This window comes from Danio rerio, chromosome 6, assembly GCF_049306965.1.
Source record: "Danio rerio strain Tuebingen ecotype United States chromosome 6, GRCz12tu, whole genome shotgun sequence".
NCBI classification, from domain to species: domain Eukaryota; kingdom Metazoa; phylum Chordata; class Actinopteri; order Cypriniformes; family Danionidae; genus Danio; species Danio rerio.
In genome coordinates, this window is record NC_133181.1 from 32856306 (window position 1) to 32882675 (window position 26370).

Below are 26370 nucleotides of genomic sequence, written 5' to 3' on the forward strand. Positions count from 1 at the left end.
TCGAACCTCGGCTCAGTTGGCATTTCTGTGTGGAGTTTGCATGTTCTCCCTGCATTCACGTGGGTTTCCTCCGGGTGCTCCAGTTTTCCCCAAAGTACAAAGACATGCAGTACAGGTGAATTGCCAAGGCTAAATTGTCCGTAGTGTTAGAGTGTGTGTGTGAATGTGTGTGTGGATGTTTCCCAGAGATGGGTAGGAAGGGCATCCACTGCATAAAAACTTGCTGGATATGTTGGCGGTTCATTCCGCTGTGGCGGATTAATAAAGGGACTAAGCCGACAGGAAAATGAATGAATGAATGAATGTCCTGAACTGTTCCAAATACATTAAAGCTGCCATCAGATATTAAAAAGCTTCAGAGTTAAAAGTCTTCAAAATATTAAAGATACCGTACAGTAAACTAAAAACTAATGACAGACTGCATGAACATCCAGCCTACACATGAAGTCAGATTTGATACCTATCATGACATCACAACAGAGCGATTTGCATTACTCTTCTACTATTCCACAAAAGAGGGCAAGTGGAGTGTCCTGGTAAGATTGGTGTGTGAATGTGTGGAGCAGGTACAGTCAGGAAGAAGTGCTTGGGTTTGTGCTGCAGTGGCAAAGCTGAGATGAACAGAGCTGAATGTTTTATTTGTGACTTCACACTGCGAAGCCCGAAGAGTGGGCCGACTAGCGCTCATGCTAACACAGAGTCGCCATGGAAACTGCAGGCTACAGAGGAGAAAGTGCAAGACAGAGGATGTGAATTAACTTCTGTCATTTTATTATCTACAGTCGACTACGCTGTGGAAATGGTAATGAGAAACTAAAGCAAGCAAACTTGTGGCTTACTTATCTTACAGTTAAGACTCGCAGTTTTGACTGCAATTCATTTCCAGCCATCGGTAATGTCAATGTGCTATGCGAGCATTTGTGTTGCTTTCTAATTCACACCAACGAGGATGTTGTATTCCATGCTGAAATATGATTATTATGGTTATTAAGTCAGAATCTGTATCAAATGAATTTTAATGGAATATTGATATGCAGTTACAGTATGTAAAAAAATAAGAGGGTACTAGAAAAAAAGGACTCCATGGATTTACTGCATTAGAATGGGTTCGAATAAAAAGGGAGGTGTGATAACAATTATTCCAAAATTTTAACAAAATATTGTCATTAATGGTTGATCATAAAAGATAATTATTTAGTTATTATAATTGAAAATCAGGATTTCACTGATTTCTTAACTGTACAGAAGGAAAAATATTAATATTGTTCTATTTAAAAAAAATATATAAACATATCAAAATATATAAAATTATATAATTACAGAATTTTAAAAAAAAACACTCACTGGCCACTTTATTAGGTACACCTTACTAGTACCGGGTTGGACCCCTTTTGCATCCATTCCTCGTGGCATAGATTCAACAAGGTACTGGAAATTTTCCTCCAAGATTTTGGTCCATATTGACATGATAGCATCACACAGTTGCCGCAGATTTGTTGGCTGCACATCCATGATGCGAATCTCCCATTTCATCACATCCCAAAGCAGCTCTATTGGATTGAAATCTGGTGACTGTGGAGGCCATTTGAGTATAGTGAACTCATTGTCATGTCTGAGATGATTCGCGCTTTATGACGTGGTGCGTTCTCCTGCTGGAAGTAGCCATCAGAAGATTGCTAAACTGTGGTTATAAAGGCATGGACATGGTCAGCAACAATACATAGGTAGCTTAATTGATACTAATAGGCTCAAAGTGTGCCAAGAATATCAGCCACACCATTACACCATCAACCACATTAGCATGAATCGTTGATAGAAGGCAGGATGGATCCATGCTTTCATGTTGTTGACGGTAAATTCTGACTCTACCATCCTAATGTTGCAGCAGAAATCGAGACTCATTAGACCGGGCAACGTTTTTCCAATCTTCTATTGTCTAATGTTGGTGAGCCTGTACGAATTGTAGCCTCAATGTCCTGTTCTTAGCTGACAGGAGTGGCTAAATATTCTGCTGCTGTAGCCCATCCGCCTCAAGGTTGGGCGTGTTGTGCATTCAGAGATGCTCTTCTGCATACCTCGGTTGTAGTGAGGGATTACTTGAGTTACTTTTGCCTTTCTTTCAGTTCTATCAGTCTGGCCATTCTCCTCTGACTTCTGGCATTAACAAGGCATTTGCGCCCACAGAACTGCCACTCTCTGTAAACCCTAGAGATGGTTGTGCCTGAAAATTCCAGTAGATTAGCAGATTCTGAAATACTCAGAAAAGCCCTTCTGGCACCAACAACTTTGCAAAGTCACTTAAATCATATTTTTTCCCATTCTGATGCTCGGTTTGAACTGCTGCAGATTGTCTTGACCATGTCTACATGCCTAAATGCATTAAGTTGCTGCCATGTTATAGGCTGATTAGAAATTTGCATTGACAAGCAATTGGACAGATGTACCTAATAATGCGGCCGGTATGATTAAAATTAACACATATATTAACACTATATTGCCATTTTAAAATATTTTCATAACATAAAATTTTCAGTTTTTATATTTTATATTTGTTTAAAATATAAATTTTAGAGATGACAATAACAATGTTTCAAATTAAGCAAAATGAAAATATTTTGATGAATAACTCTGATTTTCAATTACAAAAAAAGAAAACATTTGTTATTCTGAACGACTGTCATTTTGTGAAGAAAAAAAAAGCTCTAAATGACAATATGTTTTGAATTTTGTAGATTTTAAAATAAAATCAAAATAAATTAAAACCATCCCTAAAAATGTAGTAAATCCTTTAAATATTTTTTCCATAGCTGTATATTGAAATAAATCACTTATAAAAACTGGGAAATAAATCCATATTTAAATTTGAAACCTCTATTTATCTGTGCAGCACATAAGTACAACCCTTTTGACAAACCCTGTCCATACAATGCGAAGCAATGGGGTCTAAACATGTCATGCTGATTGCAATATATTTAAAAAAAAACATCGTTTTTTGTTATTCACAAATAAGAGAAAGCCATACAGACTCAGAACGACTGCCCGTTTGGTTTCTGATTGTATAAATAGCTTGCTTCAGGCTTCAAGTAAACAGTCATTTCACATTTCTGATTGAAATGCTTCAAAATGCAACCATGGCTCCATCTGCTGCACAGAGACAGACCGATACACTTCATTACTCCGGTTCTACATTCCTCTATGAGCCCATAGCTTATTTAAAAGAAAAACAAGACTATCCATGGAATTTGGGATTAAACAAGGCAAATCTGCTTAAAATATATACTGTAGCAAATGGTCACTTATTTGGGTCCAGTACTTTTATGCTTTGCCCTAGTTTTTCTTTCTTATTTGCCTGAAGTTCAGCTCATTTGTACATTTTAGGTTCAGCGGTAACTCCTTATTTGCCCTGTAGCAGAAAAATGACCCATCAAGGAAAAAAGTACAAATCTGTATGATCCTCAAGATCTGAAAGCTTTTAAAAGAAAAAAAAGGTAATAATTTATATACATATTTTCATGGTATAAAATGGCAATTTAAAGGGTTGTGAATTGAAATAGAAATCTATTTTATTTGTCCCATAAGGGCCCTGTAAGTTTCAGAACTCAATGAAAATAAAGATTTGAAATACCTTACTGTAACATTTCCATTGTCATTAACAAAAGTGAAATTTCTTAACTTAAATGTACGAGCATGAAAAAAAGAAAAACTAAGCACTATTGCTTGTGAACAGGTAAAAATAATGTGTAATTAGTAATATTATTTGGGTTATAAATTTTAAATGATGTATTCTGACTATAAACATATCAGCATGATTTTTTTTTTTAAAAGACAGACTTAAAGCCCTGTTGCTTTGTCAAAAAATGCAAAACAAAAATTGAGTTAGTAATATTATTTAGCTTAATAAATGATCTATTCTGACTACTTTTAGGCCACTTTTTATCTAATTATAAACATAGGAGCATAAACATTGAAAAATGAAAGAGCTTGAAAAAAGACAGATCTAAAACACTATTGCTTTGCATCTTACATATCATTTGATATCAGTGCTTTACAGATTAAATTGGGAAAATTATATAAAAAATGTAGTTAGTAATATAATATAAAGTCGTTAATTTTAAATAATGTATTATAACTACTTTTAGATGACTTTTTATCTAATTATTTATTTATCCAAATATTACTCCTCCCTGTTTATTTTTTTTACCCATTTACTGTTTAATGGAGAGCAGATTTTTTCAACACATTTTTTAAACATAATAGTTTTAATAACTCATTTCTAATAACTGGTTTATTTTATCTATGCCATGATGACAGTAAATAATATTTAACTAGATATTTTTCAAGACACTTCTATACAGCTTAAAGTGACATTTAAAGGCTTAACTAGGTTAATAAGGTTAACTACAGGTTACGGTAATTAAGCAAGTTATTGTATAACAGTTTGTTTGTTCTGTAGAGTATTGGAAAATAAATAGTTTAAAGGGTCTAATAATTTTGACCTTAAAATGTTTTTAAAAAAATTAAAAACTGCTTTTGTTCTAGCCGAAATAAAGCAAATAACATTTTCTCTTAAAAAAAAACATATTATCATACATACTGTGAACATTTCTTTTCTCTCTTAAACATAATTTAAGAAATATTCAAAAAAGTGATTTTGGCTTAACTGTATATTTTATATTAGTTTTAACTTACCAATTATTGTATCACAGAGGTGATTTAAAGGAGCCAAGAGAAAGAAAATGTTTTTAATTACATTAAACAGCTCATTTTACCAAGGCTTCCCAAACTGGAGTTAACGTTGGAACTGCTGTGTTTGTTTGTCATATCATGATAAAAATGTAAAAAATAAAACTAAATAATTTAAAGAAATCAATACATTAACATATAAGAGGACTGTCAACAAACCCATAACACTAAAAACAGGATTTTTTGAATCTCAGTATGACATACAGTACTATTATGACAAAAGACAAGTGACCCGACAGCCAGACAGAGCAAAAGCAAAACAACACAAGGACACAAAGTACATTCTTCATGTTCAACCAAGGGCAGGATCCTGTCAAATTCATTCACAGTTCTCACAAATTCCCATTTCTCTATATTTAAAGTGATAGTTTGCCCAAAGAAAAGTCCTCTTATTATTTTACCCACCCTCGTGTTGGTTTAAAACTGATAAACTTTTTTATTCCATACTGTAGAAAAATATTGTGACAATGTTGTATTAGAGAATGGCACATTAAAAAGGGTTTCAGTAACTCATTCAGGCCTAGAACAGCTTGTGTCAGCGTAAACCCTCTTTTGGCATTAAATACTGCTGTCAGGATTTATATATTTTTTAATACACACAATAAAAAAATTGTGTGAGCAGTTATTTTTGCAGCTTATAGCATATGCGTTTATTGGAGTTTTCCTTTCCAACACAAAATTTATTGGAAAAAAAGTATTTAAATGAATCATGACGCTGCATGATTTGCTAAAGTTTGCAGTCATCAATTTATGAGTATTTGCAACATTATTTAATAAGTAATAGATTTTCAACCCCTGTATGTGCATTTAAAGCTATAAATCACCCAAAAATTTACATACTCATTTTTACTCGCCCTCAGTTGGTTCCAAAGCTTTTTCCACCTCCTGAACCTCAAAGAAGATATTTTGAGGAAATCTATTAACTGGCAACCATTGACATCTATAGTAGGAAAAACAAATATTATGGAGGTCAATGGTTACAAGTTTTTTTTTCTTTTATATATAACAGAAGAAAGAAACTCGATCTCACTTTATATTAAGTGGAGATAACTAATACTTCCACTGAAATGAATAATTTGTTACTTACTGTGCAAATACATGTTTTTACATTGTACTTATGATTGATTAAATACATGCATGTATTCACATCTGTAAATAATTTCCTTCAATTACACTGTTGACATGCCTTACTTTAACCCACCTTTAAACCTACCCATGCTGCCAAACCTGTCTCTAACCCATATCCCACCTCAAGGGCACCAGAAGTATTCTGCTGTACATTATAAACACAGTAAGTACATTGTACTCATTTTTTGATGCAAGTGCATAGTTTCCAGTTTTGAGTGAACTAGCCCTTTAAGACAATGCATTACAATAATATTGTAAGAAATTCTTACTTAAAAACTATAAGTGTGTGCATACAATATGTGATTTTTGCTGAATCTAGCTTGAGTAATCAGTCTAAGCAATCAGAGAATTTAGCCAATAAAAACAACACAAATGATTTCTCCCCAGCATCTTCAAAGGAAGCAACACAAACCCCCAAACAACACTGGATACCTGAGGTAATTTTATTTTTATAGTTCAATTAAGCTTGCATAGCTTTCATCAAAATTGTTTGGTATGACTGATTTTTATTTATTTTTTGTCAATATAGTCATTTAATTTAAATGATCTATTAAAAAAAGACTTAACATAAAGCAATGTTTTTCTCTACAACATCAGAGAGTGAAATGCAATACATTTTAAGACCTTTTTTAAGACTCTTTCCATACATTTTAAGACCTTAAAACCACTTTTCAACCAGAAACACTGTCGAGGTTTTAACTTACAGTATATTTACTAAATATTTACTTAGGAAATGAATCCAAAAACTAAAACATTCTTCTTATACTGAATAAAAATCTATTAAATCTAGCTAGTTCAGCAGGTTGGCGCCTATAGAAATGCAAGAAATAATGGTGTTGTCTTCGTAACTGCAGTAAACAAAGCAGCATGATTTCAAACCAAATAGGATTTCATTGATTTAATGAACTACACGGCATCCTGATATTCGCAGATTTAATTCAGGTAAACTTGAGCATACAATCATACATTGCATAATCAAAATTTAAAACCTTGCAAAATTGCATTTATACTTTTATACATTTATATTGATTTATCAACTTTTAATACTTTTTAGGACCCCCTGGACACCCTGTTTTAGATATTGGGGTTTGTGTGAATGGCCTTTAAATTAAACCTGCTGGCCATAAAAAAAGCAGTGCTTTCCAACCCTGTTCCTATAGGGGCACACCAACAGTAGATATTTAAGATTTTTCCCTTATCTGACCCAATTAGTTCAGGTTTTAGAGTCTCTTCTAATGTTCTGATGAGTTGATTCAGGTGTGTTTGATTGGGGAGAGGTTAAAAATGTGTACTGTTGATGTGCCTTTAGCAACAGGGCTGGGAAACACTGATATAAAGTGATCATGTCTCTTCAGAAGATTTGAATTAAATCACTTGAGTCATTCAAAAAAAATTTTTCTGTCTTAAAACATTACCCAGTTCATATTTATAGAGAGAAAAATATACTGAGTAATGTGTCTCCCCAAACATACAGAGCAAAAAATGAGAACTTACAAAATCCACTGAAAATGATAACACACTTTCACCAGTGGAGCAGAGGTTGAGGCTGTGACATTGTCTGACCGGCGGGCGACTTCACAGAGACTGTGGCCCAGTTTATTCAGAGCCAACACAGGATGAGTCTGCCTTCCAGGACCATAACAGGTCAACCTAATTTCAGAATGGTCGCAAATAAAAGTTTCATATACCTGACGGCCATTAAAATATTCAGTGGAAGCGCTGTTCACACTGAGAGCATTTTTATTTATGTATGGTTGATTACTAGGGGCTCCTGTCCCTCGATGCCCTAACGTTACAGATAGGGCAGGAATTTGAATTATTTCTATTAAAAACAAGCTGCTAAAAGAAAGAAAGAAAGAAAGAAAGAAAGAAAGAAAGAAAGAAAGAAAGAAAGAAAGAAAGAAAGAAAGAAAGAAAGAAAGAAAGAAATGGTTTGTCTATAAACCCAGCAGGCACACAACATCTTAAGACGATAATATTAGGTTAGATTTATGTAATGAATAGAGCCAGACGGAATCTGCGGACGTTTTTTGCTTTTTTTGTGAAGAATTATGGTAAAAGACTGTGGATTTCTGCAGAATTATTTTGGGAGTATCACAACTAAAACCTTAATTTATTAAATAAAAAATAATATATTTAAAACTTTTATTTAATGTTTAAAATGTAAAACCAATTAGATTCACTATATTTGGCAAATAAAGCAAGTTTGTCATATAATATATCAAGTAAAAGACTGTACAATCTGCATTGTACATAAATCAGATGAACATTTTCACAGTAGTCAATAATATTAATGTAATTAATTATAATATAGATTTACACACTTTTACTCAAGTAAATAAACAGAATTAATGATGGGGTAAAAATCTGTGGAAATGTGCGGAAAATCTGCGGAATTCTACGCAGGCAGATTCCGGGTGGGCCTAATCATGACGACCTAAATTCAATGTTTAGTCAAAGTTTAAGGATGTTATTTTGATGTCCAACACCAACGTCAAATTACATTGATATTTAGTTGATTTTGCTTTGGAAGGTGACCAAAATTCAATGTCTGATAGATGTCATAGTGGTAACGTCCACACAATGTCAAGGTGTAACAAGATTAGACATTGATATTTGAATAATTTTCGGTTGATTTTAGGTTGGACATTGGACATTGACATCGGCCTGACGTTGGATTCTGACATTAACCTGATTTTAATTTCCAAACAATTTCCAACGTCCCAATGACATTGGGGTACTTTGGGGTACAACGTCAATTTGACGTCATGTAGACATCCTGTGCCTGCAGGGAAGTTCAGCGCAATCTACATTACATTTAAACTTGGATTTGATAAATAAAACTCATTCAGAAAAATACAGTACACGTTTTTCTAAGGGATTTCAGTTTTTTATATGCTTTGCATGAATTAAACCAATTATACAAACTTTTATGTAAGTTTCTGTCAGTATGTCAGTGAAAAATAACACATTTAATAAATTAAATGAGAAAAAAAAATCTAATGCATTTTTGAGAGTATTACAACAGGACAGATATAAGATAAAATAGTTAACAACCCAACACAGAAGATCCACAATTTTCCTAAAGTTTGTCAGGTGTTTCAAACATGCTCGTGCAGGACCCATGCTGGCTTTTTGCTTACTCTAGGCTACAGCAAGCCCACACTAAATCTACAGTGTCCAGTGTGGGCTAGCTCAGGTATGGTTCACAGCTGTGGGCTCATTAAGGCTCTCTGTAAGTAGCCCACACTAGTAGACAACCTACATTAATCCCACGAAGGACTAGTGTGGGCTAGGGATTGACCGGTAAAAGATACCTTGGATAAAAATATCTTGGTAATACTTTATTGTAATTTCTACTCAAAAATAAGTTCTTCTTAATTATCTGGGTAAAAAACAACAGTTTTTTCCCCATTGAATGCACTGTTCAGGTCCATAGCATACTTGGATGTTGGTTTATAAGCGATTTGCTATTCAATGTTTTCTGAATCATGGGCTGACCAGTAGCTTCTGATGTGGATTTCCTGGTTTCCTTTTCGGAACTTACCATCCCTAAATATACTTGTAAGCTTATTTATTAGTTTGTAACTTGTAAGCTTTATTAGTTTTATCACTGTTTTGGATTATATATATATAATCCATACCTGTCAACCCTCCCGTTTTTCCCAGTATTCTCCCATATTTTACAGTTCTATCCTGCTATCATCCCGTAAATGCATTTTCTTATTTTTCTCACGTATTTTCAATCTTTCTATGAAGGGTGGCAATAGAGTCAATCCTCTCTATACGCAACCCATACCACCAAACCACCAGGGTATGCCTCTTGCTCTTAAATGTGAATCTGTTCTGTGCTTTCGTTCAATTAAGGCATGAAAACACATTGAAATAAATATAAAAACAGCAGGATTCCTTTCCTCTACATTACAGGCGCCGTTGCCCCTCCTATGCAATCCTCAAAACAGTCAGTTCATGTAGCGATGTGTGACTGTCAGATGCGCTCCATATTGATAAATAGATGCTGTTTCCCAAATGGATTCTGTACACGCAATTTGAAGCTGATCGAAAGCCTGGGTTTTGGAAGTGTGTTTGAACAGTTTGAACAGACATAAACACATAATTATTATTAATAATAATAATATGCAAAGATTTCGGTTTTGATGGGATTTCTTTCAAACATAACAAATTTTGTCTTAAATGAGCCCAACAAGTTATTAAAACAACCGAATACTTTCATTATAATGATGTGTGCATTTTTAAAGTGACACCTCTGTTATTTAATGTAATAAAATAAAAAATCTAAATGAGAGATTCTTTTATTGCTCTTGCTCTTTAATCAGAATGTTCAAGTTATAGAGTGAAGAACAGATTAATGCAATTTGATACCTTGATTCTATTTCTTGATAATAGCTATTAATTTCTAATTGCTTTCTAATAAAATACTATTTATTATATCCTTTGTAAATAATAATAATAATAATAATAATAATAATAATAAAATATACTGACCGTTTAACTGTTTATTTACAATGAAACAGCTTCAGATTTAGTTATAATATTATAATATTTAATGTAATATTAATTTGGGGATAATTTTTGTTGGAGGGGGTATGGGCATGGGTTTTTGGAATATTTTCACATTCCAATTTTGACAGGTATGATATACTTTGGTGGACTATCACTTTGGGACTTTTACAGCACATATTGTTTTTTTGACTGTTTTTTAGTAATGGCACATTGAACACAACTTTCAACAAACTGCATTTCTTATTTTGTCATGTTGTTTGTAAATACACTTTTCCTGATAAATCAGTCAACAGGTCTACGTGCCCCCCTATGGGATTAAAATGCCCCCTCAGTTATGACATCCTGGTGCTGGGCCTGCCTTAAAGAGACTTTAGCAATACCTAGTTCAACCAATGGTTGACAAACTTACATACTGCACCTTTAATTTAAGAATACACTGCATCAGTAAAATAAAATGTTCTTGTGCATGGTAATTCATAATATTAATAATTCAAGAAGCGTTTAGGCAGTTTGCTCTACATTGTTCTAGAAATGCATGCAATTTGTATATTTAAATGAAAATTGTTAAGTTTACTATCTATTAAAGTCAGCCTCAATCAAGCCTATAACCTTTTTTATAAATAATATTTGGTGATTTTAGTACCATTCTAGACGCACATTTAATGTAAATGTACAATGACCTTCACTTGTGTGTTGAAAAACCAAAGCTCCTTTAGAGAAGCTGAAAGTAAGCTTGCGAATTTTAAAAAGATGTATGAATATTTGAGTAGCATGTGATCTGTCCTGCTGATGTGTGAATCTTCACAGGTCATGTTGTGTCAGCAGTTGTGTGTGAGAAGATGTGCAATTCAGTCGAATACAAATGACGAATAAGACAAAGCAACAGAGAAATAAAGCAGTTTTCGGGGGGCTAACTGTGTATTCCAATCACGTCACCCCCCCCCCCCCCCCCCCCACCCACCCTTCACATCACTTCTCTCCTCCCACGGTCAGCCTGCCTCTACACTGTTTTAATAAGGAGCTGTGAATTAGAAGATGGTGGGTTGCTTTGCCCTGATGTATCTACTTAAGCTTAACGCAAATCCACAATTATTTCCTGTGTGTCCATTAGACACATTTTCGGTGAGACCACCTCTACTATGAATAACACATTCTTCAATGATGTACACTTTCAAACAACCGATTTGTGTTGGGACATTAGGTTGGTTGCAAATTTAGGTGGATTGAGCATAAAACAATTAAATTGCCCCCCCAAAAATACACCCAGGAATTCTGTTGATTCATTTTAAATAAATTGTTTCAACAAACAGCAAACGTCATTTGTTAACTGTATTTGGTAGAGATCAATATTTGAAAATAACCTACAACTTCCTAAATTTATTTAAAAAAAACTGCTTAACAAAAAACAGCCGATGATAAGCACATTTCATGAGTTACATACATATTATACATATATATGCATGCTTAAGTGAATTACGTCGAATTTAGTGATCAAACTTAGTTAAGTTGACAGTGTTTGGGGAAAATGAGTGTGTGCTAACCTATAATATACCTATAATATAAATGAATGATTGTTTCAGCAGATATGATAATTATATAAACCAAATGGTGACAAATTTGCATTCCTGCAAGTTCTATCTAAAACTTCCATCCAAATACAAACAATGCATCTAATTTGACTATACTTTTGGGCTGTATGCAGGTAATCATCTTGTGAACACTTACGGCAGGTCGGTAGCCAGGGGGGTTCAGAAGACAAAGGTCAAGAATTGAAGAGTTCAGATACAAAAACCTCTAAGGTGCCATCTGAAATTTTCTTAAGCATTTTTCTTAGACTTCTATATTTATGTTGAGTATTTTTACTTTCAAGGCAATGAAAATAACATATTAATTGACATAAAAGGGAAATTGCTCAACTTTTACATCGTAGCCTAAGGAAAATGATCATTTAGTGGGAAGATTCATATGGCACTTAGAGGTTTTTGAATCTGAACTCTTCAATTTGTCCCATACATGAGCTCATTTGTCCTATTTTGACTGTTATGCCATCATAAATAGTGAAAATAACCCATCAAAAAAGGCTTTAAGACCAAGAGCAATCCTGGTGTGACTTCAGTTAATCAGTTTTGTTTAATGCAAATAATTATTTTTCAAGAGGCTGTGCTAGAAAACATCTGACATATGCGAAGTCATCTTCGCTACTGTATTGTTTTTTAATTAAAGAGAATACATTTGACAACTTACTTTTATTCTAAATCTTAGACCTTATTCTTGAAAGAAAACATGACCATTAAAAAATGTGAAGCACCAAAAGTGACCGATATTAAAATCAATTTAAATACTATTCTGGCGTTGTTTTCTACGAATTTTCCAATGTACTTTTTTACAAGAGAGGCTAGAAACATTGTGAAGCTCTAAACTATTATTATTATTATTATTATTATTATTATTATTATTATTATTATTTATTCCTTCATTTTCTTTTCGGCTTAGTCCCTTTTTTAATCCGGGTTGCCACAGCGGAATGAACCACCAACTTATCCAGCACATGTTTTATGGATGCCCTTCCAGCTACAACCCATCTCTGGGAAACTTCCATACACACTCATTCACACTCATGCACTACGGACAGTTTAGCCTACCCAATTCACCTGTACCACATGTCTTTGGACAGTGGGGGAAACCGGAGCACACGGAGGAAACCAATGCGAACTAAGGGAGAACATGTAAGCGCCAACTAACCCAGCCGAGGCTCAAACCAGCAAACTTCTTGCTGTGAGGCGACAGCACTACCTACTGTGCCACTGCGTTGCCGCTATTATTATTATTAATATTATTATCATTATTATGTTTATGTTTAAAATTTGTATTATTTAAATAGCCAAATTCTGACTAAGGAAATTCAATTGTGCTGGCCAGATTGATATTTGCCTACTAAATTACAAAAGTTTTTAATTTAAAACTCTTTTTCTAATAATAGATAATGTTCTAAATTTGTATTTTAAAAATAAATATTTGTCAAATTTCTTTATTCTAAATAGGAAATTTTATTGGTACGTACAAAAGAATGGTTATGATTACCATCCGACAAGCTAATCCAACGAAACACAGTGCTTAAAACGACACCTTAATTCAGTATTTAAATCTCATAATAAAATAGAAAAGTAAGGCAAATAATTGCAAAAACATCTGCTTTTTTGAGAAAAAAAAGAAGCACCCCTTTCACCAGGCTGGCTACAGGCCTGTACGATGTCTATGGTGTTTATTGGACTGAATATTTCCCCAAATAGAGTGTGCGATCATGCATTCACTAAAACATTCACTTAAACACTAAAACCTGAACCACACTGTTCCAGTTACTATGACCATTTATGTGAAGCTGCTTTGACACAATCTACATTGTAAAAGCGCTATACAAATAAAGCTGAATTGAATTGAATTCACAATGGTATGAACCATTATAGTGGCTATCAAATGTATATTTATATTATGTTATTTTAATATTAATATGATCATTTAATATACAGATCAAACTAAATCTCATTAATTAAAGAGCTGCATCATATTAAGAAAAAGCAGGTAATACATAATCTGTGCTTTTTAGAATATTGTCCTACTGTATATCTTTATCTTTATATATCTTTATATGGAATCCCCCAAATAGGCTGTTTTTTCAAATATAACAAACTCATGATAGGTCAGGAAAAAACAGAACTCTCAATAGGCAATCAGTTCAACACTAGAGTAGGATTTGATCTCAGTCTAAGCATATCGATGTTTAAATTTGTTGAAATTCAGATGGATGATTATTCTGACATATGCCGTAAGTAGCAGACTGCAGTGGTCTACAGAGTTTACAGAGGGGAGAGCAGATGTTGATGATGCGCTTTGAGGTCAAATAAAGATGTGCAAAATTTCTCACTAAAACTTTTATGTTATAAATCCTATGTTTACTACTACAAGCAATTAAATACGTTAAAAAGTTACTACAATATACCAGAGCTCCAAGATGCAACTAAATAGATTTTTTTTCTGCTGTTGACACTACATTTTGTTAGAGATCATGCTGGTGTCACTATCTATCTGTCTAGCTGATTAGTATTAGTATTAGTTATGTATGATAATACACATTAAACATAAAACACAGGCTCAGATTGTCAAAAACAGTGCTCAGCATAAAAGAGTACAACCCTCACAGATCTCAGTTTAAATTATTATTTTCTATAGGATGCTTTGCAATAATATAGTTGAGAATGCACATCAAATTAGTCAAAACTAAAGCCAAAACTACAATTAATCTAAAAAAAAAAAAAAAAAACTGAGATCACAGTGCAAAAACGAGTACACCCAAAAAATATTGAAATATTTTTGCAGTAACTTGTTTGAAATGAAATATATCAAAATATGATTTTATGCCTAAAGTTGTTGTAATAAAACTGTTTTGTTGGAATGCACCAAAATTAACGGCTGTATTCACTGAGAAAATGATAAAAGCATGTTCATTTTCAAAAAGGGTTTCAAAAATGAGTTTAGATAGTTTTGTGAATCACAAAAGTTCTGTACAGCAGCACTGTCAGGATAAAATCTCAAAGTCAAGCTCTACTGCAAGAACTGTGGGAAAAATATTCATTAAAGCTCTTCTGAAAACCAAAGTAACAAAGAAGCACACTACGGTCTGGTAAACACACACACACACACACACACACACAAAACAAGTCTATAATACCACATCAAGTGCAAATACTGTTTATCGTATTAGCAGTTCTCACAAATGGTGCAATCAGATGCTTTAATTACAAGTTAATTAAATATTAATTATTAATTGCCGGTTCATTCCGCTGTGGCAATCCCAGATTAATAAAGGGACTAATCCAAAAATCAAATGAAGGAATGAATTACAATTACTATAAATGATCAAAATTAACTTGAATTTTTATTTGAATTAGTTTTATTAGTTATTAGTTCATTTAATTATTCAAACATTTCTCATTAAGTGTTTTAATTCCTATTCATATTTAAAGTATGTTTTGACCAAGTGCATGCAACTTTGGTGAGCTTTAGTGACCTTTACAAACAAAATATCAAATAAAAATTCATTTTTAAAGAGCCCAGATGCAAAAGCCTTTAAATTCCATCTAAATTTTCTTCTAAAATGATTTTTCTCAGCCTCTTATGTTTATGTTTAGTTATTTCACTTTAAAGGTAATGAAAAGAACCCATCCCAGCAAGCAATAGCCATCATTTCACCGTCTATGTCAACCATATAGACCAGATCTAGTCCGGCTACATGCAACCCAATTTTAGCCCGAATAACCTTAAATTTGGTTGCATGTTGGTTTTTTGCAAATTAAAGCTTATGATATGTATGATATTCCATCATGTAAGCAAAGTCAATTACATTTATGAAGTACCTACAAGTAATAGTTTCTCTTTTTCGGTGAAGTATAGACCCAATCTAGTCCGGCTATGTGTAACACATCTCTAGCCCAAAAAAACTTAAATTTGCTTACCTGTCTTTTTTGGCTAAATACCTGGTGATATGTATGATATTCAGTCAAGTCAGGAAAGTCAATCCGCTTGTTAAGTGTGACGTCATGCGGAGCGGCTTCCGAGTCCAAGGGCTCTATTTAACTGAATGGGGAGATTAATGAAATGGTAATAATAAACGTTTACAAAGCGATTTAATACTTTCGAAAGTCCCGATCGCAATATATATATGTATATGCCTAATATCTGATGGCCAGAAAGTAATTCATTGTTTTATAAATTGTTAAAATTTTGGTATTTGTTATGCAGCAAGCCCAGAGATTGTTGTGTACACTATGACTTTATATAAAATTAACTTTAATGTGCGATATAAATAAAAAGTGATCATAAACAAATGATTTCTCCACTCAAGTGAATGGCGGCTTGGACCCGGAAACAGTATTACATACGTCACAAACACTTCACCACTTAACAAGCGGATAGCATTTATAAGGTGTTTGGGTTTTTAAAAAATATATGTTATTTTCATAGCCTGAGCATATCACCATAAACATGAAAATACAGAACCTACATACAAAAGCCTGAGAGAAATACAAATTTTAGAAGAACATTTATAAAATTAGAGAAATTGGAAGAGAACCTTCATTCATAGGGCATTAAATAATACTGTTTGATTATCGATGCAAACTGTAAACCATATATCTTACAAATCAAACAGAAACACAAGTTCATATCAGAACATGTAAATATTCCCCAGAGCAGCGACTTTTCCTCCACATTTCAGAATCCACTTGTCCTGTCCCGTATAGCTACACAGCCAATGCCCTTGCTGCAGGTGGAAAAGTGAATGAGTGATTGAGTGGATAAGCATGCTGAATAACTTTTACTCAGCTCCGTCAGCCATCAGTCAGCCTCCTCACACACAGCAGGGGCCGCTCTCAGCCTGCCATTGCAGTAAAGCACAACTGGAAGCCCCCACTCTCTCTCTCTCTCCCTCCCTCCGCAGAGTAAGCTCTTACACTGCAGACGCCCACATAACATTGAAATGAAGCCTCGCCTGTAGGCTGAAAAGCCGAAAAACTGTCTTTTCTGCCAGCGCACAGAGAATCATGACAGACAGACAGACAGAAAGAGAATCAGAAAGAGCAAATATCGCTTCTTCAAGACCTCAGCGTATCATTCCTGAGGTAAACCAAAGTAGGACGCAGACCGCAAGTCATAGATTACACCACAAGCGCTAAAACGTTATGCATCATGCAAGCGCTCTTACCTACAGCGATGATTCAAAAGGTGAAAACTTGTGGGAGTTTCCATGACTGGCACGCCACAGCGCAACACACACACCAGATGGGAAAGTAACACTTCAACAAACACTTGAACAAAGAGCCGCTATGTCCACCGAGAAGACAGCAGATGCATTGCTTTGCTCCTAGTTGTGAAGTCACATAGTGAGTAAGGGTGTTCCAGATCTGCAATAATAGGCGATAATTATAATAAAGTGCTAAAGCTCTAGAATTCTGCAGTGTGTGTATGTGTGCGTATGTGAGAGAGAGAGTGTGTGTGTGTTTATGTGTAGGCAGGCCTTTCACACAGAGATGATGCTGCACCATGGAAACCTGTGCAGATATCAGCAGCTAATTATGCAGCGACCCGCTGACAGATATGAAGAGGAAAAAGCACCATGGAATTAAAGTGCCAGCTCTGGCTGCCTCCATTCTCCACACCACTATTGAGAGTCAAGAAACATGTGTGTACGGGAAAGAGATATAGAGCAAAGACTTAAAAGAGTAACACATAGCATGATGTAATCTAGCAACTCCAGTGGAAATCCTTAAACTACTTGTGAATACAAATACTTGAAAAATGCCTAAAGAGTAGTAGTAGCCCATGCTAGCGTGATGAAACCGAGTTTCAAAATAAGAAAGTGTGATTTCAAAGTAAATCTTCCAAACCTGACTTGGGGTGTGTTCAAATTTAAAGTTTGGTTCTCCTGGTGCCATGAAAAAAGAAAGATTAATATAACCCTGGTTCATTTAGCCAAAATGTACCACTATATACATTTCTGGAGAGCGCCAAATGTGTCCCAGGAGATACGCAGGTTTTGTTTTCGTGAATCCACTAGTGATGGGAAGATATATGACTATGACCATTTATGTGAAGCTGCTTTGACACAATCTACATTGTAAAAGCACTATACAAATAAAGCTGAATTAAATTGAATTGAATATTAAAATGATACGAGTTGCTACAAACTCATCTAAAACCCCACCAAACATCGATCACGCTACAAGTCATAAAGAATCCTATAAGATAAAGAAAATAATAATTTATTGTTCACCTGGTCTTTTGTCTATGATTACGTCAGCTCACCTCTTTACACATGTCTTCAAATTTGAGTAGTTCATTCACATCACATAGACAGTCCCATATAAGCTTAACCAAAACAAGCTGAAAGTATTCATGACTAGTTCACCTTTCGAGTCTTCTGGTTTTTGAGCTGTTCGTTCATCACGTTCATCAGAGAGATGACTCAAACCCAACGACTCAAATCAATTCTTTTTTCAGCTTTAAATGCATATGATTGACTTCTGTCATTCACGTGATGAACGAAGGACTCAAACCTAGGACTCGAGAAATGAATGGATCAAATCTTTTTTGGGCTCTGGCTGCATATGACTGGCTTCTGTCTTTCACTTGATGAATGAACGACTCAAACTCGAAAAATGAACTATGAAAAATGTAATGATCTTCTACTTTCCCTGCACCAATGTGATCATGCAAGAATGAATGAATCACTCCCTGAGAGGATTCATTGTTCTTGAGTCATACAAAAGATTCGTTCAAAATGAACCAATTGTTTAAGGACGAACCATCTCTAGAATCCACCAGAGGCCGCTGTGTACGCTTTTTAAGTTCTTAAATTTCTCTCGCGAGTGCCATTCGTGCCTGCTGTTCTCACGTAAATCCACCAGAGTCGACTGACTGACTTATTGACTGACCCACCCTACTCCTTCCCTAAACCCAACCGAAAGTGTTTTAAAAAGCAGATTTTACCAGTTTCTTACCCAGTTCTATACTTGTTTATTTTATTTTTTGGCTTCTGTTTTAGTATTTCCCGCTTTCTGGAACTATTTTTGCCTGACTCAATCCCTGTCATCATGGTCAATTCCTCTCTGGGTCTCAAGTCCGCCAATGTACATGGAAAACTACTGGACAAACTGGAAACAGTGGAAAGCCTTCCATACAGTCAGAGGTTAGCTAGTATTGCGAGAAATAAAACTGCGTCATACCGCCCTGTAGCATTCATTTTAACAATGAAATGCAGCCATACGTACTTCTGGCTAAATAATTCACGATCTCCATAAATGTATATAGGGGAACATTTTCAGAATGGGCCTAAAAACTAATTAAAAAAAACTTTTATGTAGTGTACTTTGCGATTAGCCTAACAAACAGCCAAAGCAACAATGTGTGCTGGACTACATGTGCTTTTGTATTTACGTATATGGCCTGGTATATATATATATATATATATATATATATATATATATATATATATATATTTTTTTTTTTTTTTTTTTTTTTTGGTAATTTAAAACTAGTAAAATGTGTAATGCTTCACATCAAATTAAAATATTTTATTATTTTATTTCATTATCAAATGAAAATTAGTGCAATATGCAAATACACAAAAAAAGAAAATATCCATTAGGTGGTGTGAATGATGTAGAATTTAGGAAGTGTTTGCTGTAAATGTGCTGTATTTACTTCAATTGCAGCTTAATACCATCATATGTCAAAATGTTCATATTTATTTTTATCAGTTTAAAATTTGTGAATGGGTATTGCTGGGTCAAGTCAAAGGCGATTCGAAGTATTTACAGCCACTTTTTAGTTATATGACACAATAAAGTGATATTTATATGAAATCATATTGTACACAACAGTCTCTGGACCTGCTGCATCACAAATACCAAAATTTTTACAATTTATAAAAAATTAATCTCTTTCTGGCCATCGGATATTACCCATGGAGATACATATTGCGATCATGATTTTCAAAAGTATTACAGCGCTTTTTAAACGTTAATTATTACCATTTTGATGAGTCTCTCTATTCAGTTTGATAGAGCGCTTGGACCCAGAAGAGGCTTTGCGTGACGTCACACTTAACAAGCAGATTGCATTTTCTACGAAAGTTTAAAAAATTAACAACAACATCCACCATAGAATCTAAAGCAAGTGGTGTGATCACATTTGGTATGAACACAGCATAAAGGAGTCAAAACAGCCCCAAGAATTCACAACACAATGTGACTATAATGAGAAAAAACAGACATTCTGTCATGTGACCTTGTGTCCTGTTTTGGGTTCATTTAGATTAGTCTTAGCTCTGTGCTGCATTCATATTTACAATGAACTGCACCAGAGTTTGACTGTTTAAGACTGTGTACGCAGATACCGTTTAACTTAAATATGAATACAACATAGACCAAAGGTATTGTTTACTTTTGTTTACCCAAAACTAGTTTTTCCATCATTTCTGTAATTTACCCTCACTTACATTCTTACAGAAATGAGTTCATAGTTTAATTTAGGTTCATCAAAAAATCTTGAAAATACTTTGCTACATTTACATTTTATGTTAAACAAATGTCTTTAATAACTGCCTAAACTTTCCATTGATGGATCTCAACATTGGGTGGCAGCTTTCCGACTTGATAAATACATTAGCATTCACAATAGAGTTCATTTTTAATCAAACCAAACATGTCAAATATTCATTTTGCAAGGCCTTTGTTTCCTTTTCAGATTTCTAAAGTTTGCTTTGCTCAATGGAGTGGCAAACAAACCTAGCTTAATTTGTGTTTGGACTAACCAAGGTTTAACACATTTGGATTGGCCTGAGGGTAAGTAAATGATGACAGAATTGTAATTTCTGGATAAACTATAGCTTTAATATTAATATAAAAACGTGTAGAATAACCATGAAAAGCAATTTGTTTGTTCTCATCAAAGGCTATGTTTCATCGGTTCAGGCTTAACATGCCAGCACTCAATATACATCATGCACAGACTGTACTTAGTGATAAATATTTCTAATTAAACCAACGAGTGGGTTACTATAAAACTACAGTCTTTGTCCAAATCACTGTACAAAGCTATCTGTAACGGTAATCTTTTGCAAAACTGTTATGTATGTTGTAGATATAAAAAAAATGTCTCTCCTTGCTCTATCATGATATAGCTACGTTATGATTAAAAAAGCTGAGTATTTTCCATGGGACAAGCGTATGTAGGTCGGGGTGACCTAGTTGACAGAAGACCTACTTCAATCTGATTGGCTTTATCAAGGCGATCCAGTCCCTGCTCTGTTGCTTCTTTCAAACCAGGCCTGTTTGTGTATTATCATTTCCGAAAATCATCATAATAGACTCTGAAACATGCAGAATCTCGAATGAACAAATCAAATTTGATGCATCGCAGGGAATAAATTATGACTCAGCTGACTATTAAACATTGAAAAGAGGTTTTCTTGATTCTGAAGCAGAGAGGAAGTTATTACCGATACTTTCTCCTTTTTCATTCTGTTCTTTCTAACATGAAAGACCCAGATAATTTAGCTGACTCTCGTTGGCCTTTTGCCCAGGCAAGATGCTTTCAGATGGATTTCTAGAGAAAAACAGTCCAAGGATTTGGTGACCTTGTGAGGGAGTGATGAGCCTCTCAAAGGCATCGAAGCCAGCTTTTCATCATTTCAAAACTATGTTTATGGACACAAAACATACTCTAAATGCCACATATTGAACATCTGGATACGTTTGGTTTATTAACAGTTTAAAAAAGGACGAACCGTCTTGTATTTATCTATTAATCAAACTGTACATTTGCTTAATATAATATTTATATGATAATTATACAAAATAATTAAATTATTATTTGTGCAACTAAATTTAGACAATATTTCAGCAGTTTTTACATCTTTTAGATGTTTATAGTATAGCAAATCTGCAAATATATAAAATGGAATATGAAAAAGAGACCACAAATAGAGTGGGTTAATGGTATACAGTTAAAGTAATCACGACTTAAAATTTGGTGCAAAAGTTTACTGCAAATTTCTTGTCTGGTTTATGCCAAGAATTCATTTATTCTAATATCAAAAGAAAAATCTAACATAATTTACATGCATTCGTGCATTTGCCTTTATTAGTAAAAAAAATTTGAAGCAAAATTTCATGAGTTACAAGCTTAAGCCACATTACTTGTATATTTATTAATGACTAGGTGAACTAAATGCACCCACTTAAACATCTAACAATCCAAATCAATCAGACTGGTCTAATGTAGTTTCCAAAATGACTTCTCGATAAAATAAAGATGATTATTCTGACAATCAAACCCTAAACCTACATGAAGCATATAACATGTTTCTAAAGTTGTAGCTACAATATTACAGTGCAATTCATTCATTAGTTTTTCTTTTGCCTTAGTCCCTTTATCTATCAGGGGTCGCCACAGTGGAATGAACAACTTGTTCAGCATATGTTTTACACAGCAAATACCCTTCCAGTTGCAACCCAGTACTGGAAAACACACTCATTTTAGTTCATCCAATTCACCTAGCGCATGTGTTTGGACTGTGGGGGAAACTGGAGCACCCAAAGGAAACCCATGCGAACTCAGGAGAACATGCAAACTCCACACAGAAATGCCAACTGATCCAGCTAAGACTCGAACCAGCAACCTTCTTGCTGTGAGGTAACAATGCTAACCGAGCCACCATGTCTCCCTATAGCGCAGTATCGTCTTGAAAAAAAATACACACATACTAAAAGGAGATTCTCACACATTAACAATTATAGGAAAAAATTACATAGAGTGATTATGCATTAATAATCTAAAACAAGTTAATATTATTCTAATCCTTTTTATTAATATGTTGAATTATTTTAAATTACTTGAAATATCTCACTTTATCTGCATTCACTTTATTTCTCTTCTCTGGTGGACATGAAACTGAAATTATAATAATATAAGCACAAACGTTTAAAGAGGTGGAATAAATTAAGCATTCCTAATAAGCAACAGTGGCAACCAGAACTTGGACCAACATGGCTAGATTGCGTTTAACAGTAAACCCGACATGATTCCGATCCAATAAATCAAAGAAATAAATGCGAACAAGCATATTAACTAACGCTAGTAACAAGCACCAGTTATGCACCTGAATTCCTTAGGGACAGATTGGTCAGTGCTCAGCCAGAGGTGGATGTGAACATTTGAGATGATACCCGCAACATGCGCAAAGCTCTGCTGCTGACTTTGAGTAGGCGTACTTTCATTCCAGCCAGTGCAGATGCGTGAACATTCAAGTATATGCACTGTAAAACGCATTATTTAAACAAACAGAACAAAAAGAACATATAAAACATGCATTCAGTTTTGTACATACCGCATGGAGCAGTTTGCCCATTTTGGGACCGACTGAACAAGACTAGAAAAGATGACGCTTTCCAAAAAAAACCCGATTCGGCTTCCTCCCTTTCCAAAAAAAAAAAAATCCAGCGGAAATAATAATAGATCGCGTTTTTAGTCAGAAAAGACTGCAGATGTCTATGTTATGAACCATCGTGGCTCCTTACAGACCGTCTCCATCCTTCTGCATCGGTGCGGTTCAGTGCAATGGCTGCGCGCGTGCATACGGTGGTCTGCGGACGGACTCCCACGACGTCAATCAAACAAGTTCACCTACGCTTCACTCCTGAGCGCGAGGATTGGTTATGAAGTTGCATTATGTCTTGAAACATAAATTATGCTCTCCGCCACATTATTCATGTCATAGCGCCTCCTGCTCGCGCATGTGTTTACAGGCCACGTGAGTTTGTCTTGAGCTCATCTGTAGAGTCTGTAGCACATTTATTATGTTTTAGTAGAGCAGATTTCAGGGAAACTACACAGATGTGTGAACATATAATGTTTATTTATAGGTGTTCTGTTCCAAAAATGTTAACGCAAGTGTTGACATTGATATTAAGAAAATTAATACTACGAATAAAAAAAACTGTTGTATCCATAAATCAACCATGATTTTACTACACTAACCATGGTATTTTGAGTAAATCTGTGGAGGTATTAATCACTCTAATAATGGTTAATTTTCATGGGTCTAGCACAAAGAGAAAATAATAAATAATGTATGTACAGTGCTCATTATAATTGAGTACACCCCATTTTGAAAATGAATATTTTCATCAATTTCTCAGTGAATATAGATCATATATATTTGGTTCATTTGAACAAAACATATTTATTAAACAGATATATTTAATCAAATAATATTTAGCTCCATTTCAGCTCCAGATTTGGCTTCAGTACTGCATTTAGTAATCCACTGCATATGCGAATATAATATTGTGAAGCTTCCTATTGAAAATATTCATCTAAATGGAAGATTTGTGAGGGGTGTACTCATATATGCTGTAATTAAATAGATTGTGAGTAGTGTGCTATTGTCTTTATTAACTGTTTAGTGAATCTGAAAAATGTACAATTGCTACTGTTTGTACATTTGTTCTATGGAAGATGTGAAAAAAATTATTCTAAGAATCAAAAATCTACTTTGACTGTTGGATAATGTTGGATAATGCTAATAGCAGTCAGAACACCTTTTGTAAATACCTACTGCTGACACTATAGCCAGAAGCCTTAATGCAACACCACACCATAAAGGACCATCAAAAAGGTGGGAAAGCTTGTCATTGTGGGGGGTAATGACACATAGTTCTTCTCTGCAATCAGTTTTTATATACCAACAAAAGTATTGTATCCCAAAATAACAAAAGCTACACTTTTACATTGTTCGATTATTGCAGCACTCAAGAAAAGTTCAAGACTCAAGACTGCATTCAAGAAAAAAATTTGTTCATGACATGTTAGAATTATTGAGAAAATCCTTCAGGTCCTAAAAGCCAGTGACTGCCATTTAAACCCCATACAGCATGTCCATTCACATATGTGCATTCACCCTATTGGTGCATTTTTTCACAATTACCATAATTACAAGAAAACAAATTTACGTTTTTGTGGAACTCTTCATTACAATAGGGGAAACATCTATCATTTCAAGGTGAAAACAAGTGACATTCTAGTCTGAGCTGTTCAAATCCTTACTTTTGGAATTCTGCATTTCTACGGCGACACTAAACATAGTGCCTAAATTAAGCTGTGGTGGTCAGTAGAGCGGGTTGTGTGCTACAGTACAACACATCGTTTTTAGAAAATATGTATACAAGTTGTAATTTAATTCTTTGAGGATGTGAACTTTTACAAGTGTAATCTCATACAGTAATTGCAACATGATGTGAACACAGCAATACCTCTGCAAGAACACTACATCATTCACAGCATTGACTTCTATTAATTAGTTCATTCATTCATTTTCTTTTCGGCTTAGTCCTTTATTTGTCAGGGGTCGCACTTATCCAGCATATGTTTGACGCAGCAGATGGCCTTCCAGCTGCAACACTGAAAAAAATGTTGTCTGCAAAATTGTTGCAAACAATTTATTTCTGTTAAATTTAAACAAACAAATTCAATTTAGTAATGTTCAACTTAATTTATTTGTTTAAATTCAACATAAACAAATTGTTTACAACCCCTTAACTTTAAAATTTAAGTAAATTTAAGAAATCATCTTTGAAAAAATTTTTAGTGAACCCATCACTGGGAAACACCCACTGACTTCTTTTCAAATGCCCAGGAGACAGGAAACTAGTTTATATAAGACACTTTTTGCTTTGTTCCAAAAATTAAGTTGGGTGAACTCTGATTTGTGAATTCACATCATGTGGTGTGACATGTTGATGATGTACACATTGACATGTGACCATTTAAACAAATTAAAAGAACTCAAACATTAAATCTGTGTAAATGCAGCATTGGAGTTAAATATTTATACAAATTGGATGTGGTATATCTTGAAACTCATTTCTCAATAAAAGGCACTGCAGTGTGTGACATCATTGTAGGTAACCAATCAATATGGCATATGGAGCAGATTCCCCCACTCATAGGCTGTTTCTCAATTCCAAGAACCCAGAGAACAGACTTGCGTTCTTGGGAAGACCAGTCCTGCCAGGCCACCTCGGAAGAACGAACTTGGGAACTGAGAAATGAGACGGTTGTTTTTCCTGATGGTCACACGACCTTCATGCATTTTTAACCAAAAAATTATTTCAACTTTACAGCGATTTATTATTTTCCCCTTTTCACAGTATATATAATATGTATAAAGACTTTACAAATATATGTTGCACAACACAAATGAAACAGATTTTAATATGAATTTCAACAAAAAACACCCTAATGTATTTATGCCTCTATTAAGAGTTTCATGTTAATGTCTCCTTTAGAGAAAATCCTGAGGTAAATAAGTGATATCTCTGAACTTTAATAATAAATCTGTGTAAAATGCTGCGCTTCCCA

General features: G+C 34.3%; 1 protein-coding gene across 25 annotated transcripts in view; it reads right to left on the reverse strand.

Annotated features, from left to right (window-relative positions):
• The window catches only part of lrrc7 (leucine rich repeat containing 7), a 246823-nt gene extending 223253 nt beyond the window's left edge, over positions 1–23570 (reverse strand). For all 25 annotated transcript variants that reach the window (XM_073954196.1, XM_073954237.1, XM_073954223.1 and 22 more), the window contains exon 1: positions 23339–23570. The gene's annotated coding sequence lies outside the window, so the exon portion shown is untranslated. The remainder of the gene's footprint in view (positions 1–23338) is intronic.
• Between the last annotated feature and the right edge of the window lie 2800 nt (positions 23571–26370).